We start from the raw sequence: 25444 nt of genomic DNA on the forward strand, positions 1-25444 counted from the left end.
CCGATTCCCTGACCCGTTGGTGGGAAGAAGCCCCTTTCCCTCAGGGGCCATCCTCCCCTACGGTCGAACCCAAAACCCCGAAAACCAAAACTCAAAAGAAGAAAGAGAAGAGAGAGCACGCCGGTGTTTTCCCGGTGGTCCCGGATGAACACCCCTGGCTGACCGACAGGGAATTCCGGGAAGCACAGCAAGAAGATCCTATTCTGCAGGAAGCATGGGCCAAGGCGTTAGACCACGAGGATCCCCTTACCGTAGGTCCTTACTTCTACAAGAAACATGGGTTGTTATACCGTAAGGGAGGGACCCAACAAAAACCCCAACTTCTGATCCCTGGGCCCTTCCGAGAGAAAGTCCTGTTTCTTGCCCACAGCCACCTCCTGGGCGGTCATTTTGGCGATGAAAAAACCAGCCAAACAATCTTAGAAAGATTCTACTGGCCCGGGGTACACCAACACATCAAAACGTATTGCAGAGAGTGCCCTGTGTGTCAAAAGCATAGCAGGTATCGACCCCCTAGGGTACCCCTACTGCCCCTTCCTGTTATTGACGTCCCGTTCAGCAGAGTAGGGATGGACATTATAGGGCCCCTGTTACCCTCTCGAAGCGGCTGTCGATACGCCCTAGTTATCGTGGACTACGCCACGCGCTTCCCTGAAGCCCTACCTCTGCGTCAACCTACTACCCAGAACATCGTCAAAGCCCTCATCTCCGTGTTCTCTAGGGTGGGATTTCCCCGGGAGATCCTAACCGATCAGGGCACCCCTTTTGTCTCGACTCTAATGAGACAAGTCTGCTCCCAACTGGGGATCAAACAGATCCGCACCTCGGCGTACCATCCACAAACCGATGGGCTAGTGGAGAGATATAACGCCACGCTGAAACAAACACTATAAAAATTGCTGGGATTAGAAGCAAAAAGGTGGGAAGATATGCTACCCCTGGCCTTGTTCGCAATTCGCTGCAAGACACAGAGCAGCACCGGTTATTCACCCTATGAACTACTGTATGGCCGACCCCCTCGTACCCTATTGGACATGGCCCAAGAAGCCTGGGAAGCAGAACCCAACCGTACTCGTCCCCTCCCAGAATACATGGACAACCTAAAGACACACCTATCTATGATAAGGGACATTGTACATCTAAATTTAGAGAACGCACAAACCAAACAGAAAGAGCAATACGACTTGGGTACAAAAAACCGGGTTTTCTCCGTGGGGGATCTGGTTCTGCTAATGATGCCGTCCTCCGATCAGAAACTCCTAGGGCAGTGGCAGGGCCCTTATGCCATCCTTCGACGGGTGACTCCTGTCACCTACGAGTTAGACCTGGACCCCACACGTGGTACCACACAGATATTTCATGTGAACCTTTTGAAGAAATGGGAAGGCCCTCGTCCCATCCTATCCAGCTCTGTTGATCATGCACCCCTCTCCTTTTCCCCCTGCATAGACACAGGATTAACACCACAACAGTGTCTTGAACTCACAAATAGCCTATATCCCTTACGCCAGGTGTTTTCATCTTCCCCCGGTCATACCACCATCACAGAACACGCCATACGAACGGTACCTGGGAAGGTGGTCCGACAAAGACCGTATAGAGTCCCTGAAGCCCGCCGGGCGGTTATAAAAAGGGAAACAGAACAAATGTTAAAGATGGGTATTATAGAACCCTCGGTGAGCGACTGGAACTCTCCCATAGTCCTCGTACCCAAACCTGACGGGTCTGTTAGGTTCTGCATTGACTTCCAGGGAAGTCAACAAAATATCCTCCTTCGACACTTATCTGTTACCTCGCGTCGACGAGATGGTCGAACGCATAGGGAAGGCTCAGTATATCTCCACGTTGGACCTCTGTAAGGGTTATTGGCAGATTCCCCTGAGAGAAGAGGACAGAAAGAAAACAGCGTTCTCTACCCCTGAGGGGTTGTACCAATTCCTCGTTCTCCCGTTCGGCCTTCATGGCGCACCCGCCACGTTCCAACGAGCAATGAACCACACCCTGTATGCGGGCGCCTATCTGGACGATATAGTCATTTATAGTGACAACTGGACACAACACCTGGAACACCTTCACAAGGTCATCACCTCCCTGGGGTCTTATGGGTTTACCATCAACCCCGCCAAAACCACCCTAGCAGCCCAAACGGTTAAGTATTTAGGATACCTCCTGGGGGAGGGCCTTATACGACCCCAGAAAAGCAAAACCGAAGCCATCCATTCCCTCCCGTTCCCCCAGACTAGAAAGGACCTTCGTGCGTTCCTAGGCCTCCTTGGCTATTATCGGAGGTTTGTACCTAACTTTTCTCAAAGGGCCGCACCGCTCACTGACTTGTTAAAGAAATCCACAAAAACAGAAACAATACTTCAAAACCCAACGCCATCGTTGTGGCGTGCTTTTTCTGATCTAAAAAGTGCCCTAACCTCCAGTCCCGTGTTCGTGAGTCCTGATTACTCTCGACCGTTCCTACTCCAGACAGACGCGTCAGAACAGGGGCTAGGGGCGGTGCTATCACAAAAAGACCCCTTTGGGAATGAGAAACCCATCCTCTACCTCAGCAGGAAATTATTCCCACGAGAAAAAAACTATGCCGTTGTGGAAAAAGAAGACCTGGCAATCAAATGGGCCGTAGAAAGCCTCCGCTACTACTTGGAAGGGCGGGACTTTACCATTTTCACCGACCACGCCCCCCTGGAGTGGATGGCTCGGAACAAAGGACACAACAACCGGGTCCTCCGCTGGTTCCGGGCGCTCCAACCCTACCACTTCACCACGGTACATCGGAAAGGAGCGGACCAGGTTAATGCGGACTATCTCTCCCGCTACCCCGTGTCCTCACCCTGTACACGAAGGACAGCTAGGGGAAGGGGATGTGATAGAGCCCTCCCCCAGGTCACAAACCCCTTACTCACCCCGCCCGGAGTATCACCCCTCCACTGTTCTCCCTTCCAGGGCGCGCAAACCGGAATGAACACTAAAGCGTCCGTGACAACGGGGACCCCGCCCCTCTCTCTGTTGCAGGATCCAATACGGAGAGACGACGGACCGGAAGGACTACCCCTTAACCCCGGAAGTCCCGCCTCCATGCTGACGGCTGGACACAGAAAAGACGGAAGACGAGAGGAAGAAGGCGTCGGAGGATCGTGGCAGGAGATTTCGGCTGGAGGTACGACGGGAAAAGAGGACGAGAGTGGAGAACCCGAGGAGTGGTCCGAAGACTGGTGGAATCCCCCGGAGGTGGCTGAAGAGCGGCCGTAACTCGGAGGAGAGTTACGGCGGAGCGCGTGAGTACCAGCTGCCTTCCTTAAAGCACGCTAGGTGCTCTGTGTACAGAATACGATCCCGGTGTAAATACTCCCTCTATTTAGACACGTTATTTCAACCAGATAGCCACCTTGTAAATAATATATAGCACCTTGCACTGTGTAATTACGGTCCCCACAAGACCCCTTCGAACACCCCTCTTCTTTGCCAGCTCTTGTCCTTCCCCCTTCTCTTTCCTTTTCCCTCACGGTCTTTTTCCACTTTATCACCCCTGGTTACGGTTACGGTACCTGGCATCGAACCCCAGCAGGACTAACGGCTCCTTTTCCTTCTCTTACTGCCCTCCGAGGAGCACCCGCCCCGGCCTGCTACCGACGTCTGCCATCAAGACCTGGAAATCCCTGGAGCCCCAACCCAGACGACAGCGGCGGAAGAACACTACACCGTTCCTCGTTCTGTTGTCCTTCTGGAGTCATGTCTGGATATCCCCTCGTACTGTACGAACTGCCTTAAAAAGACAATATTGCCCACTATATCCGGCCTCCTTGCCTGCTTTTCCAGCCCGACGACCGCCCACGATCACAATAGCAATATTAGGTGTTTAGAGGAGTTCTGCCAACGTTTTGGCCCGGCGCCACTCCACCTGCTGCACCATTCAAATCATAACCCTAGTGCCTGAAAAACTGCACTTGTGACTACCTGTATAGTAGTAAAATATAGCAATAGTTGGTGTTTAGTGGCGTTAAGACAACACTTGCTGCACCATTTAAATCAAGACCCTTTCAACTGCAAGGTAGCTGCAATTGTGACAGCCTCTTTAGCAGTAAAATACAGCAATATTAGGAGTTTAGGGGAGTTCTGACAACTTTTTGGTCCGGTACCACTGCACCTGCTGCACCATTGAAATCATGACCCTAATGCCTGAAAGATAACTGCACTTGTGAATGCCTGTTTAGTAGTAAAACATAGCAATACTTAGTGTTTAGTGGAGTTATGACAACTTTTGACTCCGTTTCCAATGCACCTGCTGCACCATTTAATTCAAGCCCCTTTAAACTACAGGGTAACTATATATGAATGCCTGTATGATAGTAAAATATAGTGATGTTGGGTGTTTTGAGGAGTTCTGACAACTTTTGAGCCCGGTGCCACTGCACCTGCTCAACTGCTGAGCCATTAAAATCATGAACCTGTTGTCTGCAAGGTAACTGTACATGTGACTGTCTGTTTAGTAGTAAAATACAGCAATTTTTGGTGATTAGTGGGGTGCCTACAGCTTTTGGTCCTGGTGTCACTGCATCTGCTGCACCATTGAAATCATGACCCTGTTGTCTGCAAGGTAACAGCACTTGTGACTTCATTTTAGTTTTACATTTTAACAATAATTTGTGTTTAGTGGAGTCCCTAAAGCATTTGGCCCCGGTGCCACTGCACCTGCTGCACCATTCAGATCAATTCCTTTTTAACTGCAAGGTGACTGGAATTGTGACTGCCTGTTTATTAGTCATATATAGCAATATTATGTGTTTAGAGGAGTTCTGACATCTTTTGGGCCCGGTGCTACAGCAAATGCTGCACCATTCAAATCATGACCCTGTTGTCTGCAAGGTAACTGCACTTGTGCCTACCTTATTAGTAGTAAAATATAGCATAGCTCTTGTATATTAACTTTATTTTTAACGCACAATGTTTATTACAACTTTAAGAATTTGATCATAATGACCAAAGTTGAAAAAAATCTATCCAATAATGCCTACAAAGTGCAAAGAAAGGTACTGAGGCATAAATAGGAAATGCCACAAACGTTCTAAGGATAATGCATCTGCTTAGCACAGCTCAGTAATAAAAAGCAAGCATTCCAGCATACTGTTAGAAGCTGTCTGCCTTTTCTATGGGAAGAGATCTTATCTTGACAGTGAATGGGGCTTAAACAGTGTGAACAGCTTTAGGACAGTGGCGGCCGGCATGGCTCGTGGGTGGTGAAGCGGGTCGCTGGTGGGGTGTTGCGCAGCGGGGTAGGGAAGAGTTTAAATTGGTTTTGAGCATCCTGGTTCGACGCTCAACCAGGAAATGGGGGCCTGGGCTTAATCTTCACACAGGCTGTAATGCAGCCTGCATGGAGAATGGGGAAAGTGAGCATGACTGGTTGGGCAGCCCGATAGGGCCGACCAAACAGTCATTGCGCACTTAGGAGAACCACTCCTCCCCTGCTCTGCCCCAAGAGCAGAGCAGCCCCGCTCCAAGAGCAGAGCAGCCCCGTCCACCCACCCGCCCGCCCGCAAAGCAGCACAAAGTATAAAATGATAATAACTCAAAGTTATTTTCATTTTATGTTTCTTCTTCGCACTGCTTGAAAGCAGTGGGGCGACGCTCCTCCGCCATAGCGGAGGAGCCACCATTGCTTTAGGAGAAGTATCATAAATGCGTGCAGCCTGGGGAAGTCAACAAGAAATAAGTTCCACACAAAAGCAAATGAACACGGTAATTCAGACTTTGGGAATTGATAAGAGCCCCCTGTTAAGATATATTAAATACAAGAGATTTCACAAGCACAGTGCAAGCGCTGTGGAGGCAAAAACCTAATCACAAGCACAGCGCAAGCGCTGTGCAGGCGAAACCTAAAAATGATGCAAACTAAAATCAAGTCATGAAGCGTGCAAAGGTGTTACCACTGAGGAGTTCAGTAAATCATTTTTGCCACATAAATTGTATGCACATCAAAGTAAAGTAGTTAATGCTATTCATAGTTATTTAACTAATGGACATGTATCAAGCCGCATAAAAATAAATTGTGTTTTATCTCTCTGCACCTGTATGCACCTTGCTGTGAGCCGCACAGATTAACAGCTGAATGTGAAATACCAATAGCCTTTTAAGATTATAATTCTTTCTGACTGACATAGTAATTTGCATGGCTCAATACATAATACTATGATTAGCACTAATGTCTGGTATTTTACTTCATAATCTAAATGAGCGAAACATTAGTTTGTAGTTCACTGATTCCTATACTTAAGATGTAATTCTCAGTGTGTATTTCATTATGCAGATGAGCAGTGGAAGTTGTTTGACACCATTTCAATGGGTCAACAGTACTTTCCATTCAAACGAATCATGTGGGCAGCTAGGAAAGACGAAACTTAAAAATAGAATAGCCGAGTTAATCACCAACATTTAAAATGTACTTGTAACATCGATTTTACCAGTGCAACCTTTTTAAGTAACACCTTATGTCACAAAAAATGTTCACATCGAAATGTTGCCCATTAATGCCAATATTGATGTGCCATGTTACACGCAAGATGTCATAATCTATGTAGATGCTTGGAAAGGAAAACTTATAAGAGTGGGGAGTGAAGAGCACTGCAAGTTCAAGCCCGATGGGACTTAAAACTGTCAAATGAGACTTTGCTCTGCAGTCTTCACATGCTTTCTCGGATCTGCAGCAAAGAACTGGAAGGGATGTTCTTTAATGTTAATTCCAATATGCTCCCGTACACTGCACCTCCCTGCCTATAAGAGAATATGGGAAGAAATGGGAGACAGTGGAACCTTGCAGAAATGAAAATCAGCATCAGAAAATTACTGGCCAGCACCTGCAATAACTCAGTAGTAACAAAACAGGTTTAAAGCTCTCTTCAAAATGTAGGATAACATGTTAATTAGCTGCACCTAAAACTCCCAAGCACTGCTGTCGTTTATGGATTCATGTGCGAATAATTATTATCCATCATCAGGCTGCAGTCATAATAAAATACATACAATCAATAAAATAGTGAGTTGTAGCCAGTGCTTAATTTGTAAAAAAAACTTAGTGCCAGGGCTCTCGACAGGAGGACACTAGAGCTTGCACCATCCGTTGCCCCTGGCAGCACTGACAATGACAGCACCAACACATTACTAATCATCATACTCTTAAAGGTGTGACCATTCATACTATTACAACCCCCCCCCCCAAAGCTATAAGAATGGCTTTAGAGGCAAATTCTACTAATTGGAAATGTACATTTAAATAATAAACAGAAGTTTTTGTGCTTGTACTAAAATTGGCAGACACTTCTACCAAGTGGCAGACAGTCATTAGCCCTGGTGCTGGCAATTAAGTGCCGGTGCTGAGCACCAGAAAGGACCGGCACAAATAAAGCACTGGTTGTAGACAATCTACCTCTTTCTTTGATCTGAGGGGAATCCAATGATGGTGAAAGCCTTATAGCTCTCCTTCCCCCCAGTAGGTATTTCATTCAGATTTTCATAGCTTAGTGGAAAGAGGCTAGGCCCACCCTCGGGTAGGAGGTGAGTCTACCAATCACAGTAAATCACAATACATATCCCAATTTAAAGCAGATTCACCATATCGTCCCATTTAAAAAAACAAAAATCACTAGGAGTAGCCATGTTCCAATGTTTAATGCTCCATTTCTGACGGTGTTTCCACGCTCTTCTCTGGGCTTCCAAACCGCTTAGACACTCTTGTAATATTCCAAAATTTACTATCATGAGTCACCCCACTGCCTTTATCTTTGAAAATGTTCATGGGTAGGTAAAATATAAACGTGTTTCAATGTGGCCAGCAATTTTGATTCCGATTGTTGATCTCAAAAGTTCTAGGTTTTGTGTTTTCCGTTGCATCCTTCCTTTGACTTCATTTGCGTCTCTTGAATTTGGTTTATTACATCCCCTCGTTGCCTTGGATTTGACCTGGCAATTGATTGTGCAACCACTAAGGACAAACTTAAGTAATTGATCTCCTATGGTTTGAACCTTGTCATAGCATGTGGACTTATCCTGTATGCCTTCAGTCATACTCAGATGGTGCTGATACAAGGGCATTAATAAATAATGCCGATTTAACAAAGTCTTCAAAAATGTAATTAAATAATTCAACTTTCCCATTACACGGAGGATCACGTGACTCTCTGGTGATATGTTTGATATGGAACTTGTTAGGAATATCCCTCATGTTTTATGATGATAACTGTACTCTGTTGTGAGTGATTTTGGACTCTGGAAATTCTTCTGTTCTGAATACCTCCAACAGGAAATCCATCATAGTCTTGGCGGTGTTCTATTCAACAAATTTCACCTCAGGTTATTTCTAAAGCTGCAGTTTTGAAACACTGCTAGGCCAGTATCACCTTTTGAATAATCCCCAGGTGTCAGACTGGATCCGGAAACTTTCAAGCAGTACCTCCATGCATCAGAAGGTGGCACCGTGCACTGACGCCGAACCACTTCAGAAATGTTGTGCATGGTCCATATAGGCACCACTCCAGTGAGCCGATGTCAGCTGCTTTTTAGACTGTCTGCGCAATACGGGGTGGGAGGGTCAGTGAGAAATCTGCAACTAGACAGAGTCTCTCCCAGAAAAAGCAATAACGAAGGTAAGTAACTTGTTCTTTTGATACAGACTTCTAGGCACAGATTCCTCACTTTTTAATAAATACCATAGCAGTACCTATTTGGAGGTGGGTCTGTGAATGGACTGAAACCAGAAAATACCCCATCTCGGAAATCCGGACTGTCCATACAAAAGTGCTTCGTGCATATATAGAGCGACGCCCACGTAGCTGCCTGGCAGATACATCCTGTAGCTTTCTGGCTATGCAGAGGTAACAGCTTTGGCCATAGTCAAATAAGCACGCAATCTTTCTGGAGACTGCTTTTTGGCCAATGAATAGCAGATCTTTATGTAGAGCATGATCCAGCTGGAGATGATTCTCTTCTGCACTGCCATGCCTTTTTGCACTTCAGAGAACCCCACAAAGAGCTGATTGTCCAGCCTGTGTTCCTTGATACAATCTATGTACAAGTTGAGTGCTCTCTTGGGGACCAAGGGTCTCTCCTCTTCCTCCTTAGAGGGATGAGGCATAGAATAAAGGCAGGGTGATGGTTTGTCCAACGTTGAACAGCGTCACAACTTTTGACAGAAAATAGGCCTGAGTCTACAGAACCAGTTTGTCTGAGAAGAAGGTAGTGTAAGTTAGATTAACACAAAGAGCCTGAAGCTCACTCACTCGCCGTGCCACGTTGATGGTTACAAGAAACAAATGCTTCATGGGAAGGAGCTGTAAGGGACAACTGTGAAGCAGCTTGAATGGAGTGCAGATCAGATAAGTCAGGAACAGATTAAGGTCATACTGGGGCATCACAAGAGGTGAAGGGGGAAATATGCTGTAGCCCTTTTAAAAATTGCATCAGAACCAATGACTTAAACAGCTAGGGCTGATCTGGCAACCGTAAGAAGAACAAAAGGCTAAATGATAACCTTTAACTGTGTCCAAAGCAAGGCAGGTGCAGTCTTTCACTGCAACCAGCTGCAAAGGGATCTGAAATCCACCTTCAAAGTGGAGGCGGAGTGCTGACTGCACTGTGAAACACGGGGTGGCTTCAAAGCAGCCACTCCCATTTTTCACCTGAATGAGTTTGTGGCTGCCCTGGGGGCAGCATATCCACTATAACTCAGCGCATTTTCCTGCTTAGCGGTGGGTGCACCTTTTGAAAGATGCACCCAACACTAACTAGGAAAATGCGCCGCATACGTAATATGACCCCAGGAGGTCAATTCTCCTTCAGGTTGCATCTCCCATAAATAACAACAAATAGCTGACAAAGGTTTCTGTTGTTGATCTATATTAACCTCCAATGTATATGCAGGTAAAGGTACAAACACTAATCAAACAAGTGCACGCCACGCAGTGCTCAGGTGTGTGCATAAGTACTAAAACATATACAGAAGATACACACCAGTGCTAACTGGTTCAAAATGATTTAGCTCAGAAAAGCATGTGCCTAAGAACACAGCAGCATGTAGGTTTAGTCAATAATCAGAGAACCCAGTACAATAATGTTGATGTTTCGACCTTTTATAAATTGCAGGGTCTCCTCAAGACAAAGGACGTCTGGCTCAGTACCATCATGTGGTATGCCCAGAATGTAGAAAGACCTTGTATCCAAGTGTAGGTCACTATAAAGGTTTGGAAGTCTGTCTATGTCCCAAATAACCTCAAAGGTGCAGCGATCCACTAGTACAAGGCACTCGACAAAGTGCCATTAATATCATACAACATAAATCAATCGTCGATGCGTCATCCATAACATACAGCACGAACCAATCCACTGATGCGTTAATTCACCAAGATCAGTGGCAACGCTAAGAATACTTTACTCAGTCACACTTTCTTGGCATTGATCAAGCTTGTCAAGTTACGAAATTTCTAAAAAAAAAGGCACAATGCCCAAAGGTCCATCTCTGATCTCTATCGTCCAAATAATTGTTAACCCATACCCACGTCCTCGGTGGTCTGGGCGGCAGCGCTCTTCCGAACAGTAGTAACTACTAGGGAAACAGGTGGGAAATGACCCCTGATGTAGAGTGGGTCAAAGGGCACCTGATTGTATTTTATCTCAATGCGTGGTGCAACCATGTGAGCTTCATCCGCTTCCTTAAAAATTTTAGGGGCAGACTTAATCATATCCTTGAGCATGGGGAGATATAAGACTGTGCGCTCCATCTTCAAGAGCGTCGCTACAAAAGTGTCATCCTCCTAGGGGTGGGATACATCTCTACCAAATGGTGGGCACCAGCAAGTTGAATTACGCTGTTGTATGTCCCCTGGAGGAGAGGCCCTGACTGGGATATGCTCTAGGGCTGGATCTGCCTGAAGATCAATGTCATAGTCCTCCAATGGATCTCCGGAGACCCAGGAAAGACTGGGGCAAATTTCCCAGCTGGAGATTAAGGACTAGGTCTGCCAGTATGAAAGTTGGACTCTGGGTATCCCCGAGAAGAATGCATAGGTGATGGAGGGAATGGTGGAGGTGGTGGTGGAGGAGAAGGCGTAAGAGGAGGAGTCTTGTCTCTCGAACTCTTGGGAGGTAAGATGGGCACAGGAGCATTCAGTGGCAGAACATCCTCAAGGGAAAGCCTGTGCTTCTTGGGTAGAGTTTTCTCTGAGGCCAAGATCCATCCAGTGCCTAGGTGGGCCTCATCTGCCGTTCGTCCAGCTCCTGCTGTAGCCTCTCAAGGATTGTGCATTCCTCGTGTTCAACCGTGGAGGGCTTCGGAGCCTCAGATGGTTTCAGCGCTGCTGGCAGTTGCTTCGGACTTGGAGATAGCTTTTGGTTTGATGACTGAGTCAACTTCGATGTTTTCGTGCTGCGCAGGGTCCTTTGGCTCGGGGCGAGACGGAGGTCAAGGCCCCTGGAAGGGCCTTTCCTCAGCTCCAGCGTCGACAACCACTCAGGGGACGTGGTGCACCCTAGGGTGGCATTGGCTTCAGCACAGGGCTCAACACCAGTCTCCCTGAGGTGTGGTGCTCTGCTCCTGTGTGCGCCAGTTTCGGAGGGGTTGGGGCATCGACAGTACTCACAAGTGCTGCGGTCTTCAAGCATGGACCAGAACTGGCCGTGGTGGATGGAACATTCTTGGGTGCTTCTTCCTCTTCCTCCAAGATCTCCTCCATGCATGGCTCAGATGTCGAAGTTGACGAACACAGGACTGCGCTGGTGGGCTGGAAGGTCAAGCAATGAATGCTTGCTTCCCTTCTTTGGCGCTGAGGGAATCAGCCTCGCTGAAAATGACTGCTGTTTTCTAAGAGGAATGTTGCCATCCTGCTGTTGGACTAGCATTGGTCTCAGTCTTGGAGTAGAACTCTTGTTGGTGCGAAACACCGAGTAACAGTCGCTGAGGTTCCCATTATGATCTGGCGAGAGGGAAAGATTGCAGATGGCATGGAGATCGGCCTTGGGGAGTTTAGAGTGTCACTGTGGGCATCTCTTAAAAGGCATCCATTCCATTTCCTTCGATGCATCTTCATTCTTCAAAGGGTAGGCCAAAGCTTGCTATGCTGACACAAGAAATTGAATCGACATTGATGGTGGAGATTGTGTGAAAGAAGTCTTGTCCCAAAGAGGTGGAAGGCAACATACTCCGAGGCCACAATGAGAACCGCCAATCATGAATCAAGCCCAAACGCGATGGTGGAGAAAAGCAATCTAACAATGGAGTTTGTGTGCATGGCATCCAAGACCAAAGGAGGAGCCTCCGAGACCTTGTGCCGCGAAAAACTTCTTCAAAGATAAACAAGTTGCAATTGTCCGAGCCCAACACAGGAGTATATAGGGCATGTGTATTTATAGCCACACATGCTAAGAACAATAGGTTCTCCTCTTCATACAAGTTACTGTCATCATCATCGCAGTAATACAGTATCTCTGGGATTGGAGTGGGAGGGATGTTGGGTGGATGCAACATCGATGGAGGCCACTCTGGGTGAGTTTTGGAGTCTAAAAGAACACTATCGGCTCTCCCCACTGGCGTTGGTGCAAATGTCGACACATGGGGTTGTGACATGGGTTGCAGCGCTGTAAAATGTGTAAGGTTCAGTGTTGTGCCAGAGGTCAGGGCTGACCTCAGTGTGAGGTCAAGTGGCACAGTCGGCATCGGCAACAAATCGTTAGCCCGACTGGAGGCTACCTATGATCCTTAGGGCCTGAAGGTATTCTAGAGGGATCCGGACCAATGCTAATGTTTTGTCCATGGCTCCTTGAATTCATGGAGTTGTAGTGACATTTCAGCTGGATGTAGGAACGTGGGGCACAATGGGAAGAGGGACAGAATTGGTTCCGGAGATGGAAACTCAGTTGGCAGCCTTGTGGGATCGGGGCGTCGCAGGGCTCCTCGCGTTGAGAGCTGCGGGACGAAGGGAGACATCTTTTGACTTCTTATGCTTCTTTATCTTACCTGATGACCTTGACCTCAAAGACGACTGTTTACAACAGCAGTCTCAGGAGTGGGAATGTGTTTTGTAGTCGGCTTTGTCCAAGACCGGGTCTTCTTGGACTTCTGACGGTGTTCGTGGTCAAGGATAGCCTTTGGGTCCATCTGTGCTAATTTGTCAAAGGACACTGAGTCATGTTTAGAGTCCAGACACCAGGGACAGACCTCGTGGGGATCTGTCACCAACATCTGCTTGTGGCAGTCCTTACACAGTTTGAACCCTTTCGTTTTTGGATGGGACATCTCTTGCACACTGGAAAAGTTGTTAAAGAAATGGTCTGTCAATCTCACAGAATTTGAGGAAGCGAGCGTTGGGTCCTCATCAGAAGGCATGAAAAAAAAGGAACTGATGTCATCAGGCAGAGGTGGCAGCTATATAGAAGCCCTTATGTCATATCCGGAGGTGGATGGACCGGATTCAGAAGCACACAACACCACCTACCGACGCATGAGGAAGTTACTGAGAAACATTTTCAGATCTAGTCTGGTACCACGGGGTATTCAAAAGCGGAGGAATCTGCTGTTAGAAGTAACCATCAGAATCACATTTCAGATGCATTGCAAATTTGAATGTTTATTTAAGAAGTGGAATGTGGCTTTGAAGGAAAAATGTTAAACATTGTCCAGTATGGGAACGATTATCCTGGATATGACCCTGGGAATTCACCTTGCATCCTGGAGTTACTGATATGAGGGATAGTGGTTTAACTTCGAAATGAGGAATTATCTGGAGAATGTGGTCCAGATTCCCCTGGTTATTTTCTCGCTTGTATTTTGGCTGCTTGTAGTAGCCGACATTTCCAGGTGAAGTGTACTGGAAATGTGAAGGTGAAAAACAGGATCCACAGTATTGTGAGAAAAAGGTTAAGTATATATGGATCAACTTATACAACTAATGTGTAGCTTAGAATAGCTGCTTACTGAGTAAAAACGAATAAAAATAGGTGTAGTGAATACCTGCCGTTCATATTCAGAAGTAGGCTTTTAAGACATAAGGTCCTCTCAAAAGCAAAATAACAGTAAATGTATATGGATATGTCGCTACTAAGTGACATCTCAAGGTCTAAGAGAAAGCAAAAACTTCAGGTGTATTGATGTACTTGCATGTTATTTTAACAGAAAATGTATACTAATTTCTCTAGAGATGCATATACAAACTTACACATGCCTCCAATTTGTTTGACTGATTCAAACAATGTAGATGTAAGGTTTTGAGTTACATAATTTAAGTCCACATTCGATACAACTGTGATCATTACAGTGAGCTATGCGACAGTTAATTACGGGGTATGCTAGATGAAAGTGCAGTCAGTTAAGGATTTCTGGCACTTTCATTGCCATTACATCATATAATCATATACTATGCACCAGCAACTATATATTAATAAGCAAAGTCCACAAAAGTGGGTCATATGAACCCCATTAATGCATTCACCTACAGTATCCAAAGGGGTTAAGAAGGGAATATGTGTATCGTAGGATAAGAGATTCGATAATGCAGTTAGACGTAAAGTGCAAAGTGCATTTGAAGGTTGTTTTGATTTCTTATTTGCATTATGCATTTCCAACATTAGAATTAATCACCGTTCCTAGTAATTCCAGTGAATTATAATTAAAGGTATGTCCGACTGAAACATTTACTTCTTAAAAGATCCTAAAGTGTTAAAAGAGATATGTATTCGGCATTTAGAAAGTGCTAGACCACAAGTTAATTTAACGAAAATGTTGAAAAATATCTGAAAAGAAAGCATGAATTTTAAAGTAAAAACAATTAAACATTATTTATTGAATTGTGGTGCAATGTATTTGTTGGGAGGGTTTGATGTGCCTAGAACATAAAACTAATATTATAGAAGTCGTTTTTAATAGTGTGTAAATTTAATATATAAATCATATTTGCATCCCAAGCAGTCCCGAGCTCATTCATTATTTTTCAATAATTTTATTTAGTTGCAACCTTTCCCATTTTCTCGTAACTACTGAGAAAACAATGTCTCAAGAAATAAATCTTAATATATACCACCATTTTACCAGAAATAGTGAATTTATTTACCATTGAACTAGTGATGAAACTGCAAAATAGTAATTAAAACTGCAGAAGGAGGAAAATGTAGTGTAAGTGCTGTTATCTCTGTTTCTGATGTATAGAGCTCTATATCTATACATAGATAGATAAAGCATTTTTGCTAACAAAGGCTGCCTAGTGAACAGGTTAACAGCATTGTCCCAGGTAACTGCATCTTTTTTTGTTGGGTAATTGCAGCCCGTCTTTTGTAAGCAGTAACAATAAAAAGATGACAACCCAAGTTCTGCCACTATACTTGCTTTTACCTGCCTTTCTGGTTGATTTTATCTTTAAAAGGATCCTTGACCTCAATTACAAAAAATGAGCCAAAGAGTTCTTACTGATTATGAGGTACACTAGCCCGTGGCCATAAGGTGAGACAGCAGAACAACAGCTCACAGAATAGCCAAGAAGCATGTCATGCTTGAACACAGCTTTCTTTCAGGCCCCTTGGGAATCCAGCGACCAAAGGTCTCGAATTCCTTAACAGGAGTATCATGTTTATCAGTTACAACAGTTCATCTGGGCAAGCATCCAGGTAGTCTGCCTGTCTAAATTTGATGAAACATAGGCGCCACTGGGTAAATGTAATGGTCCTGAGACTGTCAGTGAGGGGATAACCCAAACAAAAAAGATAAATTAACATACTCCTTTTGCCAAATTGTTTCTTTCTACAAAACACAATAAGAGGTAAAAGAAATTATCTGCAGAAGGACAACTCATATCCTATCTTTTAAACTGAAACTATGAATGCCCTTCTATATCATACAACTACACATTTTAAGCTCGAGAAGGGACTCCACGAATTTGACCACTTAAGTGCAGGTGCTATTAAATCATCATTTGTTAAATAGAGGAAACATCCTGTATAAGGAGACGATTTAGAAAGGGTACAGAATTTCCAGACACCATAGCAAAATATTTCATGGCTTGCATTTAATCACCCGGGCAACGTGAAACATGACAATATCAGTATAATTTGGAATAAATAAAAATGCCTTTTTTAGAGAACTATTAACATCACTAAGCTTTAAAGAAGACAACTGACAGCTCTTGTCCTTTTAACAGAAGGAAATATCACTTATTTGGAATCCTATTACCGCATAGTAGGTCTCTTCACTGCAGATAGAAAAAAGAAAAATCCTGACTGCTAGGGGGATATGCAGCCTTTCTACTGCGTAGTACACTAGGGTCGACATTTCGCCAGCTGCTCTACAGTAACAAAGAGCACAGCAAAGGAAGGAAAAAAATAGCAAGGGGTGCGGTTGAGTCACTCTCAGGAGCAAACAAAACAGGGACATGGTAGGGTACTGAACAATAAAAAAAAAACAGAAAAGGAGGTGTACAGCTGAAGCCGAAATCATATACGGGTCACCATTTACACATACTATTGAGATCAGTCCACTATTAAAAAAGACAAAGTAAAACAGCATAAAAAAGGTTATGCAGGCTATGGGAGGACGGGGAAAAGGACTGCAATGGTAGAATTATCATTGCAGAACAGAAACCCTCACATAGATTGTATGTTGCACGGTGCATACATTAGGGATACCATGCCACTTAAAATCCCAAAAATTCACATATGTATTTGTACTAGATATAAAACTGTCATTTTGCTAATGCAGTTAAACAAAAATAGAGTATATCGAAGAAAACCTGCCCTTAGGGAATTAGGATACAGCAAGAATTTGTTGTAATCCCTTGTATAGAAAAAAAAGTTCTTTTCTTGAGACCCCTCACCCTCCAGGGTTGCTTCTCTAGGGATTCCTCTCAATCCTCTACGGATTGAGGAATGCTGCGACTCGTGAATTACGTAGGAGCACTTTTTATTGTAGACTATGTGTAGTGCAGTGATGTGGAGTGGAAAGGCAAAGAAAATCTAAAAATACCTAACTAGTTGGCCACTCTTATTCCCGCCCTTAGTTGGTATGGTTAAAAATCAGGGGTCATTTACTGAGAAGAAACCAGACCTTAATGAGTCTGGTTGTCTCAGTAATGTTTTTTTGTCAAAATGTTTCAAGCTGTTCCACTAATAGCTCTTCATCAGGACTCCACGGGGCCCAGCCCCGCATGTACCACTCCTAGTGAATCCTGTAATAAGGACACAAACCATGCACACCTAATGCGCACTGTATACATACGGTTCTAGTGATTAATCTGTGTGTCTGTAGATACTATATTATTACGTCATGGTCAAAGCCAGGGGTAGAGGGGCTTGTAGTCACACTTTCGTCAAAGCCGCCTCTGGTTCAGTAACCTATTTCTCTCCCTGGAGACTGCTAATACAAGCATAACATTCATGCCCTTAACAGACCACGTTTTTTTAAAATTCTTTCTTTTATTGTAAATAATGCATACATACAATCAGCAGCAGTGCAGCATGAATCTCACACGTGCTATCACAGAAACATCTAAACAGAAGAAAATATATAAAGAAAAAAAAGTAGTCTGAAAAAGTAGCCTGGCTGGCTCAATGCACAGAGAAGAGAAAATCATGAACTGTCCTTTAAGGAACCAGTAGCTTCCTCCTCCTAGCATGTCTCCTACTAGAGCTGCCTCCCAGCCTCAGATCTGTTTTTCCGGCTCTTGCTGAGAGAATATCAGAACACTTACAAGGGTTACTTAGTCTATTTCCATGAGGATTTTTCCTTAGATTTCTACATTTTATCATTTCATTAAATAGTTTAAGTGTGTCAACCTTCCTTTTTCCACCTGAAAAGGGAAATCTTCTTAATATGGCTTTACATTGCCAACATCACCCTGATCCCTGCAGGATGAGGGCAGCACCTGACCCACATGTATTTATGTAATCTGTTTTACTGTTTACCATCTTTGCCTTCTTTTATAAGCTATGAATTTTGTTTAAAAAAAATGGAAAAGAGCTCTAAAGGATCAAAAGGGATTCGCCTCTGGGGGAGGTCACATGCCCTCAGAGCAGAGGAAGAAATGAAAAAACACCGCAGGACACCAGGGAAGGCGTCTTTTCCACTGTTGCTTGGCCCTCTTTGCTTAAAAAACTTAAAGAGGGGGATCTGAAGAAACGAAGGTGCGGCATCATCAACGCTCGGGCCATTCCAGCCATTACCGAGGCTCATGCTTGATGTTATGCGCATTAACTTCAAGACATGATATAATGCTGAAGTGTTTGCCACTGAAGACCCGTTCTACTGGCTGCAAATACAACAACAATGCCAAATCAAAAAGCTATCCACCAAAAGAGTAATCTACTCTTCCCACACCATGAGGCATACAACATTGAAATATCTTACGTCAAGGCATTCATCAGAGCACCACTCAGCATCAAGTTTTCAATGTCTAGCAGATCGACGTGGACATACTTGATAGCAAAAACATCAACATTGGTGCATTCAGCGTTGACAGTTGTTTTTCACTCTCTGTCAGGACAACTGTCCTACTCACCATCACCACTACCAATAAGGCATCAAATGATGAAAATCTGAAGACCCACTTCAGTTCGCTTTACAGTCTCTACTTCGTCCTCAGAAACCACTCATAGTTTAAAGGCACACTTCTATCAGAAAGATGCCTATTTTCCCAGTTGTTTTAATCCTTTCTCCTGGGAGTCATGGTCATTCTCCACTGCACATCCCTTTTGTTCATTTATTGCCATCAAACTTCCTCAAAGTCACAAAAAGAAAAAATATCCCTCAACTTCTCCATCTAGCCAATATACTTCAGATACAGAATTACAATACTCTTCGTATACTCTCACTTTGTTCATATACCACTAACTGGTTCTCCATCAAAGTTGTCAGCAATAGATGACATCACAACTTTCTAGGATGTTCTGCTAAGAGGAACAGCTATGTTGAACTTTCTGGTGGAAGTAATACAGAAATCTGTGCAAATTATTATGGAGACACTACAACCCTATTCCACCCCTAAATCTTTCTTTAGCCCTTAGCTTCACAGAGCTACCTGAAGAGAAGTTTCTCTCTCCTTTTACTAACTAAGCTTGCGACTTTAAGGTTCTGATGAAGTACAAGCCACCAGACCAAGACCCTGTGTACCTGCATCATGAACCCAAGCTGGACTCTGAGATTGCGTCAGCCATTAGGATGAACTATGCATTGGCTTTCAAGACATCTATTTCTTCTCACAAGGGCAGCAAACAAATAGATAATGCAGGAAGAAAGTCAACAGCTTTTAAAACAGCTACCACAACAGCTGTTCTACGGAGGAGCTATAGAGCACGGTGGGAGACACTTCTCAGATATTTGGAGGCCCTCCCAAAAAACACAGAAGATTTCAAGTAAGTTGTGCATAAATGGTGGTAGTGAACAGCCATGCTAGAGAACTTCCACTAAGTGGTTGTGGAATCACAGAGTCCTGCAACGGCATTTCTTTAAAACAGCCTTTAAAGGCTGCACCTGACATTCCTAAAGCTGCTCAAAATTATGAATCTGCCTTTGATGAGGTCCATCCTCGTTTGTCCCCGCACAGTGGTGAAATGCAGCAGATGAAATATGATGCTAAAAGGCTCAAGGCTGTATGTCTGGTAGACAAGAAAAAGTTCTTTAGGTCCCAGTTTAGGCGCCATGACCACTGCTACTATTCTATCTGAGAGGAGATCTGCACGATGGAGAGGACAAAAAAACATCAGCACTCTTTCTTCTCTGGAAAGAATAAGTCTCACTTGAGGCAATGCCTGAGTCACTTCCTTGCCTCTGTAAGTCACTCCCATCGGCGGGAGGGCCACAAACATCTCAAAGAGTCTTTTTGTGCCTTTGGCGTGGCCCACACATGTAGCCGCTAGCGTTTCAGCTCTCCCCCTACTCCCACCCAGTTCCTCTTCCGCGGAGACGCTGAGATGCCGAGGAGGCATGAGCCACGATCGATCCTAAGCAGCAGCAAAACCCCTTTGCTGCGGTGATTCAAGTAAAGGAAGCACGGAGCAACCCGTGGCCCATAACTGGTTGTGGGCTGCCTGAATGTCGGTGACAACCGACATGGAGCAGTGACAGCTCCACTTGACTGTACAAGAGGCGCAAGAGACGTGCCCCTTCAACCGCAAACACATTTGATAAAAGGAGATAACCTCTTGAGGCCTCAGCGATGGATCTAAAGAGAAGGCAAGTCGAAAACAGATGGGCCAAATTAGGCGAAGTTACTGCAACTACACGGTCACGCCATGCCCCTGCGGCTCCCTGTAACCTGTACCCTGCCTTCAACTATTGCATATATTACATTCAAGACAGCGCTGTTATAATGCGGTTGCAGGAGAGAGGTATTACGGTGCTGTGACTGCTAGGACTACCGGGAAGAAAGCAAGGGGGCAGGCATTTGAAAGTATTTGTGGAGTGGCTGGTAAGAATTTCTGTATGACCTGGCGACGCCGTAAGGCTATTAAACCCTGGAAGATTAATGATTCTTGGCAGTACCTGTTTGCTCTGGCTTGTTCTCTGCTTCTTTTGAGGGGTGAGACTAAAGAATGGGCACAAAACAGCCTAGATCAGCGAAGAAAGATAATAACGAAATGCCAGACCAGTTTGCCCCCTCACCAGCTCCCAGAGTTGAACGCAGAAGCAAGAGAAATGCGCAACAGAGAATTGAACTAAAGGCGAATGTGCTAGCCGAGATAGAAAAGCAAGCAGAGCTGGATGACCTCTCAGACGTTGAGCGAACGCCTGAGGCAGAAAATAATGGGGAGGCTACTGATCCTTAGCTTGATTCGCAGCCTGACATAATGTGCAATGTGGAACGCAAGGACAAGAGAATGGAGGTACAGGGCACAAATGGTAGTCCTATTCCTCCGAAGCAATACCCTCTCTTCCAAAAATACTAGAAGCAACAGAATACAGCCCTAGCCCCATTAGATGAAGCCACGCCCAATAGAGAACACGTCAGTTCTCTGCCTTTCATACAATCACAAGAAAATAATGGGCTGTCTCAAAGTACCCCCAATGGTTCACCATCTTTTCAGGGCACCCAACCGCCAGCCAGGATCGCATGGGCAACAGCTAGTGAAATTGAGGAGAGAGAGGAAACAATTAGCCTGAAGGAGCCGCCAAGAAGAACTGCGGAAGGAGGAGAGGGCGGAGAAATATCAATTCAAAATATGCTGTTTACCATACTGGGTGAAATTAGAGATCTAAAATTGTCTCAGGCTTCAGAGATCGCTTCATTACATGAGAAACTGTCTAAACTGGAAGAAAATATGTCTAATACACCAAAAAGAGTGGGTGAGGCATCATCTCGGATTTGGAGGATAAGTTGAATGCCATACAGCGAGATGTATTTGAATTGGGTAAGAGCAAGAGCCAGATGGAGTTGAAGCTCCAGGACTTAGAGAACTACAATAGGCGCTCTAATCTCAGCCTAGTGGCAATGCCGGAAGGAAGTGAGGATGCGCAGGTGGCTAAATGGGCTGGTTCGCTGCCGAAGAAAGTAATGCCGGAGTTGGAAGGGAAGTTAACGATTACCAGAGCCCATAGAATACCTGCGCAGAGACAATCAAATGCAAAATTTCCACAAACTATACTACTTAATTATGAGGATTTTAGAGTCAAGGAAAGAATACTAAGTACTGCTATTGCCAAGAGATCCTTCTCTACTGCAGAAATTCCGCAGTTTAAGATATTTTCAGACATGTCGTCAGCAACAGCGTGGCGAAGAAAAGAATTTGTCAAGATGATCAAGGAAAGTGGGGCTCAGACCTCGATTATACAACAATCAAAGCTTTGAGTGTTAGCTAAAGGGCAATTCCATATATTGATAAGAAGCTCAATTGATGCTATCAAAATTGTCTGGAGGGGACAAGTGAGGCTTAGCCTGGAGGGGGATATAATCAACTCAGTCTCATACTGAAAGGTTCGGGTCTTTTTAGGGCGGGAGGAGGGGTGCCTATAGCACTAGTTCTTTAGGGGGAGAGCAGGAGTGCGCAGAGGATGCAATATAATGGCATCCAGCGACAAGAGGGGGGAAGAGGGTATAGTGGAAAATTCAATTTTCCAGGGATGGGGGTGCAGAGTTTGAGGTGGTGAGGCAAAATATAAAAAGAGAGTTCAATTATAAGTGCTTAAATATTATGTGGGATGAAATGAATCAGGACACATAGGTCGAATTACGAGTTAGCACACAGAACTGAGAATCGAAAATTCAGGGAGGGGTGGTGAAAAGAAGGCATATGCCACTCTATTCCGAACAGAGCACTCGATATACTTTAATATTGTTAAGTGTTTGTGTCACTTTATGTATACTTGATGCACTTTAGACCTATATGGGTCACACCTTAGCTATTATTACATCTGATCATATGAAATATATTCAAAATATGAAGCCATGCATGCAGCACTTTCTCCGAGGTTGTGGAGATTATTTGTTTACATCCTTTGTTTACAATAGCACGAGTCACTTTAGTTCAGTTATTATTAATAGGTAAGGAGGTACTGAAAGTAATTTTCTTTAATACCAATGGTTTGGACAATAAACGTAAGGCCCACGCAAGAGAAAGCTGGCTTAGACGCCATAACCCGGATGTCATACTCCTGCAGGAAACGCATTTTAAGAACATGAATAATGCAAGCAGGATCCTGCAACAGTGGGCCACTTTTTATTGCATGTCCAATGAAAGCTGCACACGGAAGGGTGTGGGGATCTACGTAGGTAAGTATGTACCATTCCAAGCGAAAGCCATGCAGATAGACCCAGGTGGGAGGTGGGCCTTTGTAAATGGGAGATTTAATCAACGACATTTTATTATAGCAACGATCTATGCTCCGGTTTTAGACAATACGCTCCCTTTACTTCAGCTCAAACAGGCCTTAACTAACATCCCCGGCTCTATCATCATTCTGGGTGGCGATTTTAATTTCCATCAAGATCCATTAATTGATTCTTCTACTAAAACTCGTAGAAAGAAATAAGCCGCAGGTGGCCATTGCTGTAGCTAATTGCAAAAAGGAGCTAGACCTGGTAGACCCATGGTGCTCTCGGCACCCTGGGAAACAAGTTTTTTCATATTTTTTGGCAAAATACAATACTGCTTCTAGAATAGACTACTTTCTGATCTCACATGGTCTGAAAATGACTGCTCATGAATATATTCAAAATGCCTTTTCAGATCACGCACTAATCAAAATGGAAAAAATGGAAATAGTCGGGGTAGGGCTTGAAAGAGCTCCCAGGAGATGTTTTTTTTAAACAAAATTAATTTGGAGAGAGAGGAACGGTGCACAGAGGTAACCAATTAAATAAACAGCTTTTTCCTGAACAACATAGATACTGTCGGGTTAAGCATTGTGTGGGACGCCTTTAAGGCTGCATTATGGGCAATTATTACATCTAAAGAAATCGCTCAACAGAGGGCAAAAAGGGTAAAAAGATCTGAGCTTGAGTCTAGGCTTGAGCAAGCAAGTAGAAAGCACTCAAAAAATAGGAACCTAGTTACAAAACAGGAGCTTTTCCAGTCAAAGTTAGAAATTCAGGAATATTATTATCTGCAAGGTGATAATGCTAACACTGCCTACCTCCAGAAGGTATACGAGGAGAGAGAATACACAGGGAGATTACTTGCGTGGCAGGCAAAGGAAAGACAGGTTCAAAATAAGATTCTATCGTTGATAGATGAGGACTCCAAAGTACAGATAACTAGTCCCCAGGAGATTTGAGAGGCATTTTTAAAACACTATGAGTTAATTTATCAAATGGATCAACAAATAATGTCTGATCGTATTACAAGGTTTTTGGACAAACTACTGATTCCGTCCATACCTAGAGAGCAAAGCGAAATGGGAACGATTGAGTTTTCTCTTGAAGAAATAGACACAGTTGTGAGTTCAATGGTTAACCCCTTCAGTGCCACGCCCTTTCCCCCTCCTGTGCCGGGCGTTGCACTAGTGGGTGGGGTTCATGACGAGATAGTCTCGTCATGGGCACAGCGCAACCGTGCTCCATGACGAGACTATCTCGTCATGGGCACTGAAGAGGTTAATAGTAAAGCAGCTGGGGAGGATGGACGACCAGTAGAAATGTATAAGAGGTTCGCCCCAATTTTAAATACACAATTGGTAAATCTTGCTAACCATATACTAAAAGGTGGAGAACCTACGGCCTCTTTTCACACGGCTGTGGTAGTTAGCATCTTAAAGAAGGATAAAAACAGGGAAAACATCAATTCCTATAGGCCAATAAGCCTTCTTAATGGCGAATATAATTTTTTTACAAAGCTTCTCACTAATAGGCTCAATAAGATCGTGGGATCAATAATACACGGGGACCAATGCGGTTTTGTAGGAGGTAGACAGCTCTCTTCGAATAGAAAGTTTTTGATAGAAGCTTTGGACTATTTTACCCAGAACAAAATAGAAGCACAGGTGTGGCTTTTAGACGCCAAGAAAGCTTTTGATTTGGTGTCCTGGGAGTGTCTTTTTTTAATTCTCGCTAATTTGGTTTTTCGGAAACATTTATACACATAGTGAAATATCTGTATAAGGATTCTACGGCACAAATAATAATGAATTCCAGAAATGTAGGTAGCTGTAGAATAAGTAGGGGCACACGGCAGGGGTGTCCCCTAGCTCCAATTCTCTTTGCCTTATTTATAGAACCCCTGGCAATAGCCATTAGACAAAAAGCACTACAAACCGCGCCTTTGAAAGGCATGTCTAATATAAAACTCTACGCCGATGATATTGTCCTATTTCTTAAACCTGGGAAGAGCATTCAAAAGGAAATTTTCATGTTTTTTTTCAGAATTTCAGGCACTGGGTGGGTATAAAATGAATAATGCTAAGACGGAAATTTTACTCTGTAATTGTTTAGGCCACACATTATCACCAAATTTTTCAGTTACTATATGATCTGAAGCCTAAGAGGTATCTAGGTATATACCTGTGTACTGCTCGATTTTCCCGGCCCTATTGTGTTGACGGGTGATTAGTGTGACTTCAGTCTCTTACCATCCAAGTCTAAGGGTTAGAGTAGTGGATGGAGCCTATTTACTAGGCACTTCGACATGATCCTGTGTTCTTCCCCATAGATCAGGGCTTGCACACATATCCTAGGGGATAGATTCGTTAGTATTAGGGATAACCTGTAATGTAGTGAGGGTATTTCATGGAGCCGTGCTGAATTCAGGCCTGGTAGGCCTCAAACGGGAGAGACTCCATCTTTCTTTCTGCTCCGGCAGCTTGAGATGCTTCTAGGTTAAGGGTGATGTTTTAGTTATGAGGTGTTATTCGCTTGGAGAGAACCGGTTCAGGCCAGCCCTTATCGAAGGATTGTATTTTTCTTCATGCCGAAGACACTACATCAGGCCGGCCGGCTGGGAACGTGTCCTTGGTACGGGGAGGTACAAGAATTTGGTGGGCGGCAGG

General features: G+C 44.3%; 1 protein-coding gene across 2 annotated transcripts in view; it reads right to left on the reverse strand.

Annotated features, from left to right (window-relative positions):
• METAP1D (methionyl aminopeptidase type 1D, mitochondrial) overlaps positions 1-25444 on the reverse strand; it is a 1009135-nt gene that overhangs the window by 735351 nt on the left and 248340 nt on the right. The window lies entirely within an intron of this gene.

Source organism: Triturus cristatus, chromosome 3_1 (assembly GCF_964204655.1).
Source record: "Triturus cristatus chromosome 3_1, aTriCri1.1, whole genome shotgun sequence".
NCBI classification, from domain to species: domain Eukaryota; kingdom Metazoa; phylum Chordata; class Amphibia; order Caudata; family Salamandridae; genus Triturus; species Triturus cristatus.